Source organism: Cnephaeus nilssonii (genome assembly GCF_951640355.1).
Source record: "Cnephaeus nilssonii genome assembly, chromosome: 4".
NCBI lineage: Eukaryota > Metazoa > Chordata > Mammalia > Chiroptera > Vespertilionidae > Cnephaeus > Cnephaeus nilssonii.
In genome coordinates, this window is record NC_137075.1 from 29,799,289 (window position 1) to 29,812,485 (window position 13,197).

A 13,197-nucleotide genomic window follows, 5' to 3' on the forward strand; every position below is an offset into this window, starting at 1 on the left:
TTTTTTTTTTTAAAGCACACACACACTTTAACCCTGGCCGGTGTTGCTCAGTTGGTTGAAGCATCGTCCCTTACACTAAAAGGTTGTGGGTTTGATTCCCAGTCAGGGCACATTCTTAGGATGTGAATTCTATCCCCATTCAGGGCACATACAGGAGGCAACGGATCCATGTTTCTCTCTCACATATCCTCAGGTGAAAATTAAAAAACAACAACCACTTTCTAAATAAATAATTCTTTCTCATTTTAATTTTTCAGGAAAAAAAATTAAAAGTCAAATTCTGAAATAAGAAGAAAACTAATCTGGCTCTATAGTAAATTTCAATAAGAAGCTTGATTAAGAAATTTTAGTTTAACATAACAGTATCTTAGATATTTAATACATTTGTGACTTTGTTGCAGTTTAGGGGCAAGAGGTAGTGGAAAAAACCTGGTGATGCCAACTTACACAGAATTGGAAGGGCCATTACTCTCTTTGCCAGTCAAGGATAGGATTGTGTGAAGAAAAAGAGCATTCTCCAAGACCCTCTGGAGAAATTCTAGTCACGTCGTTTCCTCCAGTCAATAAGGGCACCTTTGGCAAGCACTGCATCACTGATCCTGTCTATTTCAGCAAGAAAAGAAAATCAATCCATATTTCAATGTTAAGGTCATCAGAGCAGGGGTAACTTTCAAAACAGTTTTTCAGTACTTTGATATATCCAAAGAGTTCTGCCAATGGATAAAAAGACAAGACTGTCCCTCTCAACTGCAGGCTCCAGAGGCCCTTTGCCGGGAGCTGGAAACTTTGTGTGTTTTCCGGCTCCCGTCCTCTCACAGAATGAAAACCTGGCCCAAGGAGCTCCTTCTTTTCAGCAGCATTCACAGGCAATGGAAGGGCCTTAAATCAGATTTGCATTACTCATTGGGCCAAAATATCTGCCAAGTGAGCCAATCCATCAATACACTTCGCCCTATCAAGCTTTTCTGTGATCAGGCTTTCCAATTCTCCCAAAAGGAGTAAAATTGTGCTTGAAGTTTAGTCAAATACTTCAAAAGGCAGCAAACTTCTTAGTACTCAAAAACTTTGTTATGTCATCAATGCACATGCATTTATGAGAAAACGTCTTGACAAGACAGTGATTTAAAAACCTGACTGACTCTGAGGAAATTGGTATCTTTCGTAACAGTAAACAAGACTCTTTTCAAGACTGCTGGCTGGGTCTTTGACACCAGCGCATCCTCATGTCAAAAGCAATGAGAAGTCGTAATGATGTGACTTCTCCCAAGCAGGATATCCGGATAGATAGCCAAGCCTGTTTATGCTTCACTGGGGCACAATAACCTAAGTTGTTTCTCCCTCCTATCCAAAGGCTTTCTTAGGGAAGACAATTCTCATCATTTTGAAAGTATCTATGACCACTGGCATTTCTAAAGCTAACTCAAAAATTAGAACATTTGTGATAGCTTTAGTGTGCACATAAATCAAGAACAAAAAATAATAGTAGTGCCATCTAGTTGTATAATGAAAGGAAAATGACACAGCTGTGAATTCCTCCCCTTTCAGGCTATTAGAAGAAATGTCAGCATGTCTGATGTGTGTGGTGTCATTTGTTAAATACATTGTTTCAATTTTATTCTGTGGCTTCAATCACAAACTAGTTCAATAAGTTCCAGAGAATAAGACAGGGTCTCCAATTTTATGTGGCTTCTTGTGCTTTGTAATGTCATAAGTGAAATCTCATCTTTAGAAAACTATGAAAAGCCACAAATGTTATCCCTATGTCAAAGAATCATCAGGAAAGAATTATCAGGAAACAGCATGCGCTCATTAGCAATCTCTTCTCAACTACCGTTCAGTATTGGCCGTTTTTCCCTCTCCGGCTTAGACTTCCGCAGCGATCAGTGATAACATGAGTGTTGTTTATGCCTATTCAAGTCATCCTGACATTGCCCACACTGCGTGTGATGTCTGCCAATGTGTGCCAAGGCGCCTTCTTCCAATCTCAAGGGAAATGATACCTGCACCAATTGGGTTTTTCTGCTGCTGTAGCCACTGCCCAGCCTTCTGGAGCGCCTACTCCCAGCTTCTTTGCAGAAGCTCTTGTCATGGCCAGCACGCCCCCAAAGCACTCAGAGCAGAGCTGTGTTTTCTGCTGCAGTGAAGAAACTCCTTACATCCTTGCTCTAAGTTACACATGTGCTCTCAATATTCACCAGTATTGAGGGCATACAGTCTTTTAGCTTTACCTGAACCACTAGGACTCGGATATGAATATTTGAAGTTTGGGATTACAGAACTATCTCAGGAATACAGTATGACATATAAAAAGTTTGAACACACGTGTGTGCCTTACTCTCTACATATCTGTTCCTCTCCTTATAATCTCTTGATATACCTGTCCAATCCTATGGGTGATACAGTTTAGACTCAAGCAAGATGTCATGCTATGTTGTCAAAATGGTTTAGGGTTTATTTCCTAGATGATTCTTTCCACTCACTGCTTTCAGTTTAACATGGTCAGGAAAATATTCTATCAGCACCTAGACTTTACTGAACTTTAGACAAGTGCTTAAGCTATCTCCATAAACTGACATTAAATAACAAGAAATTAGAAAACTGTGCCTGCCATTCACTCACACACCCATGCACACACTTGCACATGCACACATGCATACAAACACACAATTACAAAAGTATTTGTTCTCACACATCTAAAATTGAATAACTCCATATCACATTTCTAATTTTTTTCTTATTGACTTTTAGAGAGAGGAAGCGGGAGGGAAGGAGGAAGGAGGAGAGGGAGGGTGGGGAGAGAGAAAAAAAGTCAGCAATGTGAGAGAGAAACATCAATTCATTGCCCCAACTAGGGATCAACCAGGAATGACCCTGGGGATGGAACCCACAACCTGGGTATGTGTCCTGATTAGGACCAGCACTCACCACCTTGTGGTGTATGGGATGATGCTCTAGCCACCTGAGTCACACTGGCCAAGGTGAACAATTCCAGATTTTTTAGTCACCTTAATCACAATCATTAGAGAGACCTGTTCTACTTCCTTAGGTACTCTTTCAAGGAATGGTCACCATCTATTCAGTCAGGAAATTAAAGCCATAGGAGCCATCTTATATTTCCCCACTTCTCTCATTTTTCATACCCAACATATTATTTCAACTCTTTATTTGATTTTCTTTCAAATCTATTCTCTTCAGTCTTTTATGGTCTATCCCTACCTTCATCATCGTTTGCCTGGATGGTGCAGTGAGCAGCAGGTCTCCCTGCATCTCTCATTATCTCTTTTTTTTTCCATAGTCCACATTGTTGTCATACATTTTCTAAAATTGGTAAGTAGTTTTTTATTTATTTATTGTCTTTATCCTTATAATCTTGAAAAGCACCACATATATTGTAGCAACACAATTATTATCTCATAAATAAATAAATTCTTCAAAAGGAAATGCTCAGCCAATACAGACACTTTCATGAATACAGTCTGAATTCATGAGTCTTATTTAGTAGACATCCCATTCTCCACTCCTCTAAACTTTCTGATTTTGTTTCCAGAATGAGCCACGACTGCTCTTTTCCCTGTGAACTGGAAATACTTGTAATGCAACCACAAGTTTCCAATTTCCAAATTTGATATGTAAAGAAACATTTAGGTATAGGGACTGAGCTGGGAGCTCTGCTCGGCTCTAACAATATGAAGGCAGCTCCTGAATAGGAACTGTGATTCACAAAAGATAGAAACTTACTCAGAAAAAAAAATCCCTATTAAAAACAAAACAACAAAACGAGACATGTACATTTCAAAACAACCTACTTTCTCCTGGCTCAATGCATTTTAAAAAAGATAGCAACTTCAGAGTACATGATCCTCGAAATATGGGAACTAGCTGTCATCTAGAATAAAGATGGAGCTCTAAGGCAGCAGGGTCCTTTCATGCATCAACAGTAGACTTTTCTGACAAAGTAGAAGGGAAGCATGGCAGCCCCATAGAAGAGCCTTTGAGTAAGATGAGATAGGACCCTGTTGTACTCATTATATACTTTACTATCATGATTCCTATCAAGGAATATCATGCATGGAAATACAGGAACCCTATGTTCTCTCTGGCTTTGTTGTTAGGGCATTACATTCTCTCCAGGAAGGACTAATTAGAGTTATTTTATCTTGGTCCATATATTAAACTTTGCTTTAGGTTATGTACTGCTAAATCAAACTTTGAAAACATTTTGTAATAGGGCATTTTTTATCCAGTTGAGCTGGAGCTGAGTAGCTAGAAGGTAGAAGCTATACAAATAGCTAGAAGCTACTAGTAATAAAGACCACCTGTGCTCCCAGTTGCTAGTATCCATTGACAAGCATAATTTTTTATTTTATTTTATAACTGGAAAAGGATGGAAGGACTTTGTAGTCAGGGCATTAGGAGAACAGAGGAAGATGAGAGAGGTTATGACATGGCATCTCTTGCCAGTCTACTCTGAGACTATTTCAGAACTTCTTGGACAGAGAGATTGAGGCAGAATTTGACAAGATCTTCAAGTTCTGGCACAATTAAAGCTGCTTTGGACCCAGGTGATAGATAGGGCATAGAGAAAGGAATAAAAACAACAACACATTCCCCTATGTATTAGTCAGGATTCTAATCTCTTCAAGAACAACAGAAAAAAAGTGAGATACAGGTACAGAAATATATAATAAAATTTTGTATAAGGAATTCACTCAAAGATTTATCATAAAGATTATTTATAGAGGCTGAGAAGTCCTAAGTTCTGCCATCTGCAAGCTGGAGAGCCAGGAAGGATGGTGGTGTCACTCCAAGACCTGAAAACCTGGAGCACCAAGGGCAAGAGCAGACCACTCTCCCAGCTCAAATAGTCAGGTACTCAGGAGGCCTTTCTGTTCTATTCAGGCCCTCAATGGACTGAATGATGCTCACCTACATTGTGGATGACAATCTGCTTCACTCTAAATCCACCAATTCACATGCTAATCTCTTCCAGACACACTCTCACAGACACACTCAGAAATAATGTTTAACTGGATATCTGAGCATCTCATGACCCAAACTGACACATAAAATATTAACCATCACATCATACTTAACTTAGAATCATAAATTGCTCAGGTCTCCTGAGGATTATAGAAGTTTGGAATCAACTGAAACAATAACTTTGGCCTTTACACTAGTACCCTGGTGTGCTTATGGTGGCTATTGACAGCAGTGAAACCTCTATAGGCAGCTCTGCAGAAAGCAAAAATGATGAAGTGAAAACTCAAGTAGAAGAAAATCAGAGAAAAAGAAAGGCACCATGTCGTGATGCATTGATCTGATGGTTTGTGGCCCACAGGAGACTGCCTCTGTGGGAGTCTCAAAAACAAACAGGAGCCCTGGCTGGGTGGGTCAATCGGTTGGAGCACTGTCCCATGCGACAATAGGTTTTGGGTTTGATTCCTGTCAGAGCACATACCTAGATTGTGAGTTCGCTCTCCGGTCGGGATGAGTACAGGAAGCAACTGATCTATGTTTCTCTCTCTAAAATTGATAAAAACATATCTTGGGTAAGGATTAAAAATAAATAAACAAATAAACAAACAAACAGGAGACATTTTGAGGATGTTATTTGCAGGCAGTCAATACAATGGAGATGTAGCCCATTACACACTGGGTACAAAAAAAGGAAGGGCTATCTTTCCTTATAGTCATAAGCTCCAAGGCCTAGAATATTTTGATTATTTATATGGGACATTATAAACTCTGAATTTAGCATAGAGAAAGACAAGAATCAGAGAACCCTGAAAATAAATGAAATTGGAGTGATTTATAGAACAAGTAGGACACTATAGCCAAACTTTTTACTCAAAAACAATTTAACTTTTGAATTTTTTAGATAAAGGCAAGAATGATAATATAAATGCATCATGAGTCAATGATAATGAGTAATGTAATTTATTGTCCCCTGTAGTTAAAATAGAGAAAAATAATCAAAAGATGACTTGAAGTCCATTAGTATAAATGGGGAGTCATTGTTTACCTACATATTGTAGAGTTAGTCCTTCACAAACAGACGTACTGTCTTCATAATAGGCATGAATTTCACACAGAAATAACAAATAAGATTTATAATTATTTTAAGAATTCATGGTAAAAATACTGGACTTAAACATGAAAATAATGTACATGTTCAAAAGTATTGAAACCAGATTTTTAGCACCATTTATTCTATTTCCCTCTAATATTTTCTAAATATTATCATCAAAATGTGTTGTTTTCCCCAGTAATTTTTCAGTTACTTTTCCTCTTGAACAGTATTAGTGGAAGTTTGTTTATGATTTTGTTAACTGTGTAATAGGTTTCAGCACACAAAGATATTAAGAAATCAACATGTAAAGACTGAGGCTCATGGATACACATTCTATGTACTAGGTGTCAGCAAAGTCAGGTCATTTCTCAGTGATTCTAATCAAATCACATGATTCTCCCATATCTTATAAAACCCCTGCCTACACACATACATACCACCATTGCCTCCACGTTATCAAGTGGCACGAGATCTTTTGTGCAGGAGAAAGCCACTCAAGTGCTCATAAAGGGCACTATAGGGCTCCATGTATCTCATGGGTCACTTCAGGAAAATATTCTGGATAAGGCCCAATAACCTAAAATGGCCCTTGGAGCAGCAGCAAGTAGTTTTCGAGAGCTTGTACTTCCTGCCAGTGACTTGAGTTTGGAACACATCCCAAGGGCTTAGAAACCTCTAAGAAAAACCTCCTTGGCATTTGCCGGCTTTGCTTACAATGCATCAATATGCACCTGGGTATTAATTCACTGTGAATTTGAAGAATACATGTGTATTTTCCGTCTTGCTGATTATTAAGTGTGCCTTCATTTTAATTATTAAAGTTCATTGTTTTCCAAGTTCTAGACCTGAATAAATTATTGATTTTATCAACCTATTATTAGAACAAATATTTACTAGTATATCTGTATGTATTATTAGTCAGGGTTCTCACACTTGTACACACTGATACCTTTCTAAGACCTAAGGATTAAAATTCACATCCATCCAGAATAAATTCACACGGTACTTTATGCTATTTTATAACATGATGCCATGTGGCAGGAAGAACACGCAAGAGTTCACATAATTTATTCCATAGTTTTGCATTAGATCTAATACTATCAAAAATGGTGTGACCCCATATTTTCAAAAATGTCAATTTCTCTATCTTCATTTTACTTTTTTTAAAACTTAAAAATATTAAATTTACAGAAAAGTTGCATGTGCTGCCACATGTTCTTCACCCAGAAGCCCCACTGAGGTTTCACCAATTGTCCCAATAGTATCCTCTGTGAAATGGTCCTATACAGTACCACATGTTGCACCTAGATGCCATATCTCTCCAGTATCCTTCAGTCCACGATGGAGGTTGTGGACTGCTCCCTAATCAGTCACCTTCCTCACGAGGGTTCCAACTCCTGTCATGTCATGCCCTTCAGTCACATTTTTCTGCACCAAGACTGCACTGGGGCCACTTCCTTATTCAATCCCTGACCCCTCCTTCTGCAGCTACTTTTCTCACTCTAACCTGCCTAGTGAGCTTGCACGGAATTATTTACATTATATTGTCTCATTTTGAGGGTGTTGATTTCTGCTCTCGCTGGCAGTTAAACTCCTGGTAGGTCTTCTTGATCCTATGGGGTTTGTTTCATGCTTTGTTAAAGAGGCTCTATTTCAGCTTTGTCCTTAGACCTGGAATGTAGCCCTTACTTTATTTTCTAGTAGTTATTCCTAAAACATAGCCTTCTTTAGATAATGGCTGAGGTGTGCATCCAGGCCTCCCTGCCCTGCCTGGCTCTGACTGTAAACATCCCCAGCACTGCATGACCTCTGGTGCCTCCCTTTAGCTATCAGCCCTGCAGCAGGTGCTCTCTGTTAGGCCTCACAGCCTTTCCCTGCACGGGGGCAGGCAGCAGTGTCTCCCATAGAGACCCCCATGCAGACTTTGGAGCTTTCCTCAACAAAGCTCCCTTTTCCCTAACAAATTCCAGCCACTTAACATTGTAGGCATAACCGTCTGTAGACACAAGCGGCGGACCTTCCCCACACGTGAATTTTATTGACTCCCTATCAATATATGTTACAAAATGGATATTACTCTGCCTCCTTATTTGGATATTTAAAAAAATAAAGATAAATTGAAAGCTATATATGACACAAAACTTTATATTTAAATAGGTCTGTAAATATTTTAAAAAAATTTTATTGATTCAGAGAGAGGAAGGGAAAGGCAGAGACAGAAACATCAATTATGAGAGAGAATCATTGTTCAGCTGCCTTCTGCACGCCCCCTAGTGGGGATTGAGCCAACAACCTGGCATGTGCCCTGACCAGGAATCAAACCTTGACCTCCTGGTTCATGGGTCAGCGTTCAACCACTGAACCACAACGGCAAGGCTGTAAATGAATAATAACAGTAAAAATAGGAGAGCACTAAGTATTAATACTTTAATTAAAAGAATATTATAGGTTTTAAAAATTATAGAAGTAGATTTGCTATAAACCACTTAAGCAAGATAAGCCTTAGAGAATCTTTTAAAATGTACATGTACTCATGTTGAACAAAGTAAAATCTTAGACATGTGGACTGAAGTAACGGTGGAATGAACACTATATTTGTGAGCTCAACATCACTATCACAGGAACTAAAAACTCCATGATACAAAAGATTAATAAGATTGCTCTGAAGAGAGCATGCCCAAGAGTTTAAGCAGACCAGAATCTTCAGAGAAAGCTCCTCCATGCTGTAGCAACTTTTTTTGGAAAGGATTACTGCAGGTGAAGGAGAAATGCTGGTTTCTGAGTTTATGGAAGTCTATAACTATCGATTCAAGTTGACCAATAACTTCAGATCCTATATTATGTGTCACAGATACTGGATTATGTGGTAACTCATTTCTCTTAACTTCACTGAATTAAAAATATATATATACACAAAACACTACTTATCCAAGGTCTTTCTCTGGGGGGGATTAAGGTATTAACTAGCCCGGCAGTAAATTTTAAGCAATAAAAATAAAATTAATATAACAATTTGTGACATGGTAGCAAAAGTCTGTTCTCAAAGGGTATCATCTAGCAACAGAAAACCACTGTCACATTTCTACTCATGCATTTCAGGAAGGCTTTTTAAATAAAAAATCTGAAAATTTTATAGAAAATTATTCATGCCCATTTAAAAATAACATTTAATCTGGACATCCAGCACATACTCACTTGTCTAATTTCTAAAATGAATCCAAACACATCCAGAGAAATTTAGATGAGACAGGTGGCTAAATATTATGCTCTACACTGGAGGTTGGGAGAACAGATGAAAAGGGTGAAGGGATTAAAAAGTACAAATTGCCAGTTATAAAACCAGTCATGGATATGTAAAGTAGAACATAGGAAATAGTAAAAAATATTGTAATAACTATGTATGGTGCCAGATGGGTACTAGATTTATCAGAGTAATCACTTAGTAAGTTATATAAATGTTTAATCACTATGTTGTACCCCTGAAACTAATATAATAGTGTATATGAACGGTAATTGGAAAACAAATTTAAATAGTGTATCCTGTCTTATTTTTAAATTTATATTTCAAGGGAGTCTGTGGTGAGGAGTAGGGATTTATTAATCCCATATTCAATAATCATTGATTTATTAATCCCATGTTAAAAGCTATGCTATATGTATAGATGGGGGGGGGGTGAAAACTGTTTCCGAAGAGTGATACCAATGAGTAGCAACTTGATTTTTATTTTAATACAAAATCTCATTTTGATAGCAAAATCCTGGAAAAGCTCATGATTTTAAAGTTCCAAATATCTCTGAAAATCAGAGTGACAAGTGAGGCTAAAAACAAGAGATTTAGTAGATAATTTGCTTTAAAAGTTCAAAGCTATATCCCCTCCATCTTTCTGAAACTGCTTTTCCCTCAAATTGAAGGAATAAATCAGGTTAACCTACTAGAGAATTTGAACAACAGTTATGAACCTAGGTACAAGAGGCAAAATTGCATGCCAAAGTATGGCCATACTCAAAACAAAGGAATTCATGAAATCCTGAATTCTGAAAAGAGACTTCATCCTGGAGTCCCAGTCTACTGACAGCCAGACAAACCCCCAGAACAGAAAATGGAGGCATTGTCTACAAAAAATAATCAATTCAAAAGAAAAGACATATAGATACTAATAGAATCCCCAGTGAGACAGCCTACTGAACCAATAACCCTACAGTGCAGCCACCTAATGACAAGCCTCAGCCATACACCTAATTTTCCAACAGGTTTCTGATGCCTCACTCAAAAATTAAAACTATCAGCTTAGCATCATGGGATATTCAAGGAAAGCATCTAACATGAAAAACAGACCAAAACAAACACAAGGCAAATAGAACGTTAAGGAAGAAATAAACCTCATTATATGCATAACCCATAGACACAGACAATAGGATGGTGAAGGCCTAGGGTGGGGGGCACGGGCAGGCTATAAGGAGTCAATGGGGAAAAATGGGGGGACATATGTAATACTTGCAACAATAAAGATTTTTTAAAAATGTAAGAACTGAAAGATAAAGTTAAGAAATCAAAAAGACAAACAAATAGAAAATAAGAAAGAAGTATAAGAAAATCAGAAGATCAATTCAAGAGATCCAATCTTCCTCTCATGGGAGTTTCACAAAGAGAGAACAGATACAACAAAAGGGAAACTAATTTTCAAAGAACCAATACAAGAAAGTGGTTTAGAACTGAAAAAAAGTACATTTTTCTGTTAAAATAGGTTTTAAAAAAAAAAAAAAACAATGAAAAAAGAGCATAAAGCACAATGTTGTAAAATTTTAAAATTAAAAGGATATAGAGAAGATACTAAAAGCTAGTAGAGATAACAAGGTCATATGTAAGGACTCAGGCTTCAGAATAAAATCACTTTCAGCAGCAACAATAGGAAAAATCAAAGACATTGTCTTCCAAATTCTAAGGCAAAATTATTTCCAACCTATAATTTGTTACCTAGTCAAAATATCACATCAAATAAGAAGTCAAATTGTCATGTTTATTCATGCAAGATGTAAAAACAGCTATGTTTCTGCATCTACCCATCCGTTTTGTTATTATTTTGCCCTTTTTGTGCAGCTCAATGCATTTGGCTGCACAAAATTTGTCTATATTTCCACCTTCTCAGAAGCATACAATCTCCAATGCTCAACTGGCTTTATGGAATACAATGGAGAGAGAGAGAGAGAGAGAGAGAGAGAGAGAGAGAGAGAGAGAGAGAGAAAGAAAGAAGAAGAAGAAGGAAGAGGAGGAGGAGGAGGAGGAGGAGGAGGAGGAGGAGGAGGAGGAGGAGGAGGAGGAGGGAGGGAGGGAGGGAGGGGCATGCAGTTTAGGGAAAAGGCAATTCAAACAGGAATTAGCCAAAGAGAATCCCATGTATGATGGTAAATGGAAACCCTAGGATAACAATGATACAGAAGGCCCAAAAGCAACAGTCCAAATTGGCACAAGTAGTCACAAGGCTCCAGAAAGTATTTCTCAAAAAAGAGGAAAGAAAGAGGACCGATGTATTTAATAGAGTAAAAGAAGTATTATTTATTCCATTGGCTAGTCTGGGACTGAATGTATGCTACAAAATTAAAGAAAAGAATAAAACAAAGAGATCCTTTTTATGGCAGACTTTAAGGTGGCCACCATGATTCCTGCAGCCTGGTATTCATACTTTTGTGTAATTCCCTCCCCTTGAGTTTGGGTGGGACCTATATGTAACCTGCTTTTCACTAACGGAACAGGCAACAATGTTAGGATGTCACTCCTGTCATTACATTACATTTTATTTCACAATATTGTGTTTTGCTATCAGACTTGCTCTTCCTTGCCTATTCTCCTTGTAGAAGCAACAGAAAACATAGACATAGAAATAAAAAATAGTAATAGAAAAATATTAATTCTAGAAGAAAAGAAGTTGTACAAGAAAATAGTGTATGTGTAATATACTATGATGCTTAGCCATCAATAATATCTGTGGTCATAATAATGTGAATTCTGAATGTTGACTCTACAAAAATTCTGAATTGAAAATGAGGGTGAAAGCATGTATTTTGTAAAAGGGAGGTTTATAATAAAACCAATTCCTTATTTTCATAGTAGTAATAATAACAAAATCAATTATATAAACTGTGCCATATTCAAACACAAAGATACATTATTTCACACATTGATCAGCAGCTTGATTCCCTTGTCACAGCTTTCTGAACGGTTCTTCCTCTTGCCCTCTTCCCTGACTTCCCACCCATCATCTGTGACAGTCTCAGCCATTCCAGTCCTTTTTTGACTACTAAGCTCCTGCAACACCCGGGCCCTTCCCATCTTCCTTTACTAAAAAGGCTGAGCATGGACATTCTGACATGCCGGGTGAAGCCCTCTGAAGAGAACGCATCCCCCCAGTGAGAAGGAAAGGATTTAGACCACAGTTAGCATCCCCCTGAGTTATCTAAAAGAGAAATCAAAACTGCTGCTATTTAAAACTACTGGATAAAGCAGTGGGCTTTCCCTGAGATGGAGATTTGCAAAATTCAATTCAGGGAAGCTCAACATAGTTTGAGTTATTGAGATTCTCTCCCAAATTCCAGCCACTTCAGAAGTAACTCTGAGGACATCATTGGAGGGAGACCGGAAGAGAGAGCTGAAATCAAAGAAAGTCTTAGGAACGTAGTTAACAGGTACATTTTATAAAATATTGTGAATTTTTGTATTTAAAGTATTTTACTTTCACTGATTAATTTTATTTTTAAAAGTCTGAACACTTTTCATCAGTTTAGTTTTTCAAAAATGTGCTCAGAATTCATAGAATAAAACATTAAGTGAAATGTCAGTATTGTCATTTTGCTTAAGTAGTACAATCAATACATAGCAGGAAGCAATAGGTACCACCTAAAATTTTGTAATAAAGAAACAGCTATAGAAACACTTTTGTATAGAGGCAAATACCAGAAGCACATGAAATTTACCTCTTTATTCTACAGGATATTGATGTCAGATTTCTGTATCATATGGACTCATCATTTTCTCAATATGCATTTTGAAGTTTGATAATTAGGCTGGTCTGATGTTGGTCAGTAAACTTGTGCCACTACAGAAGCAGCTCAAATATTTTTACAAATGAAGT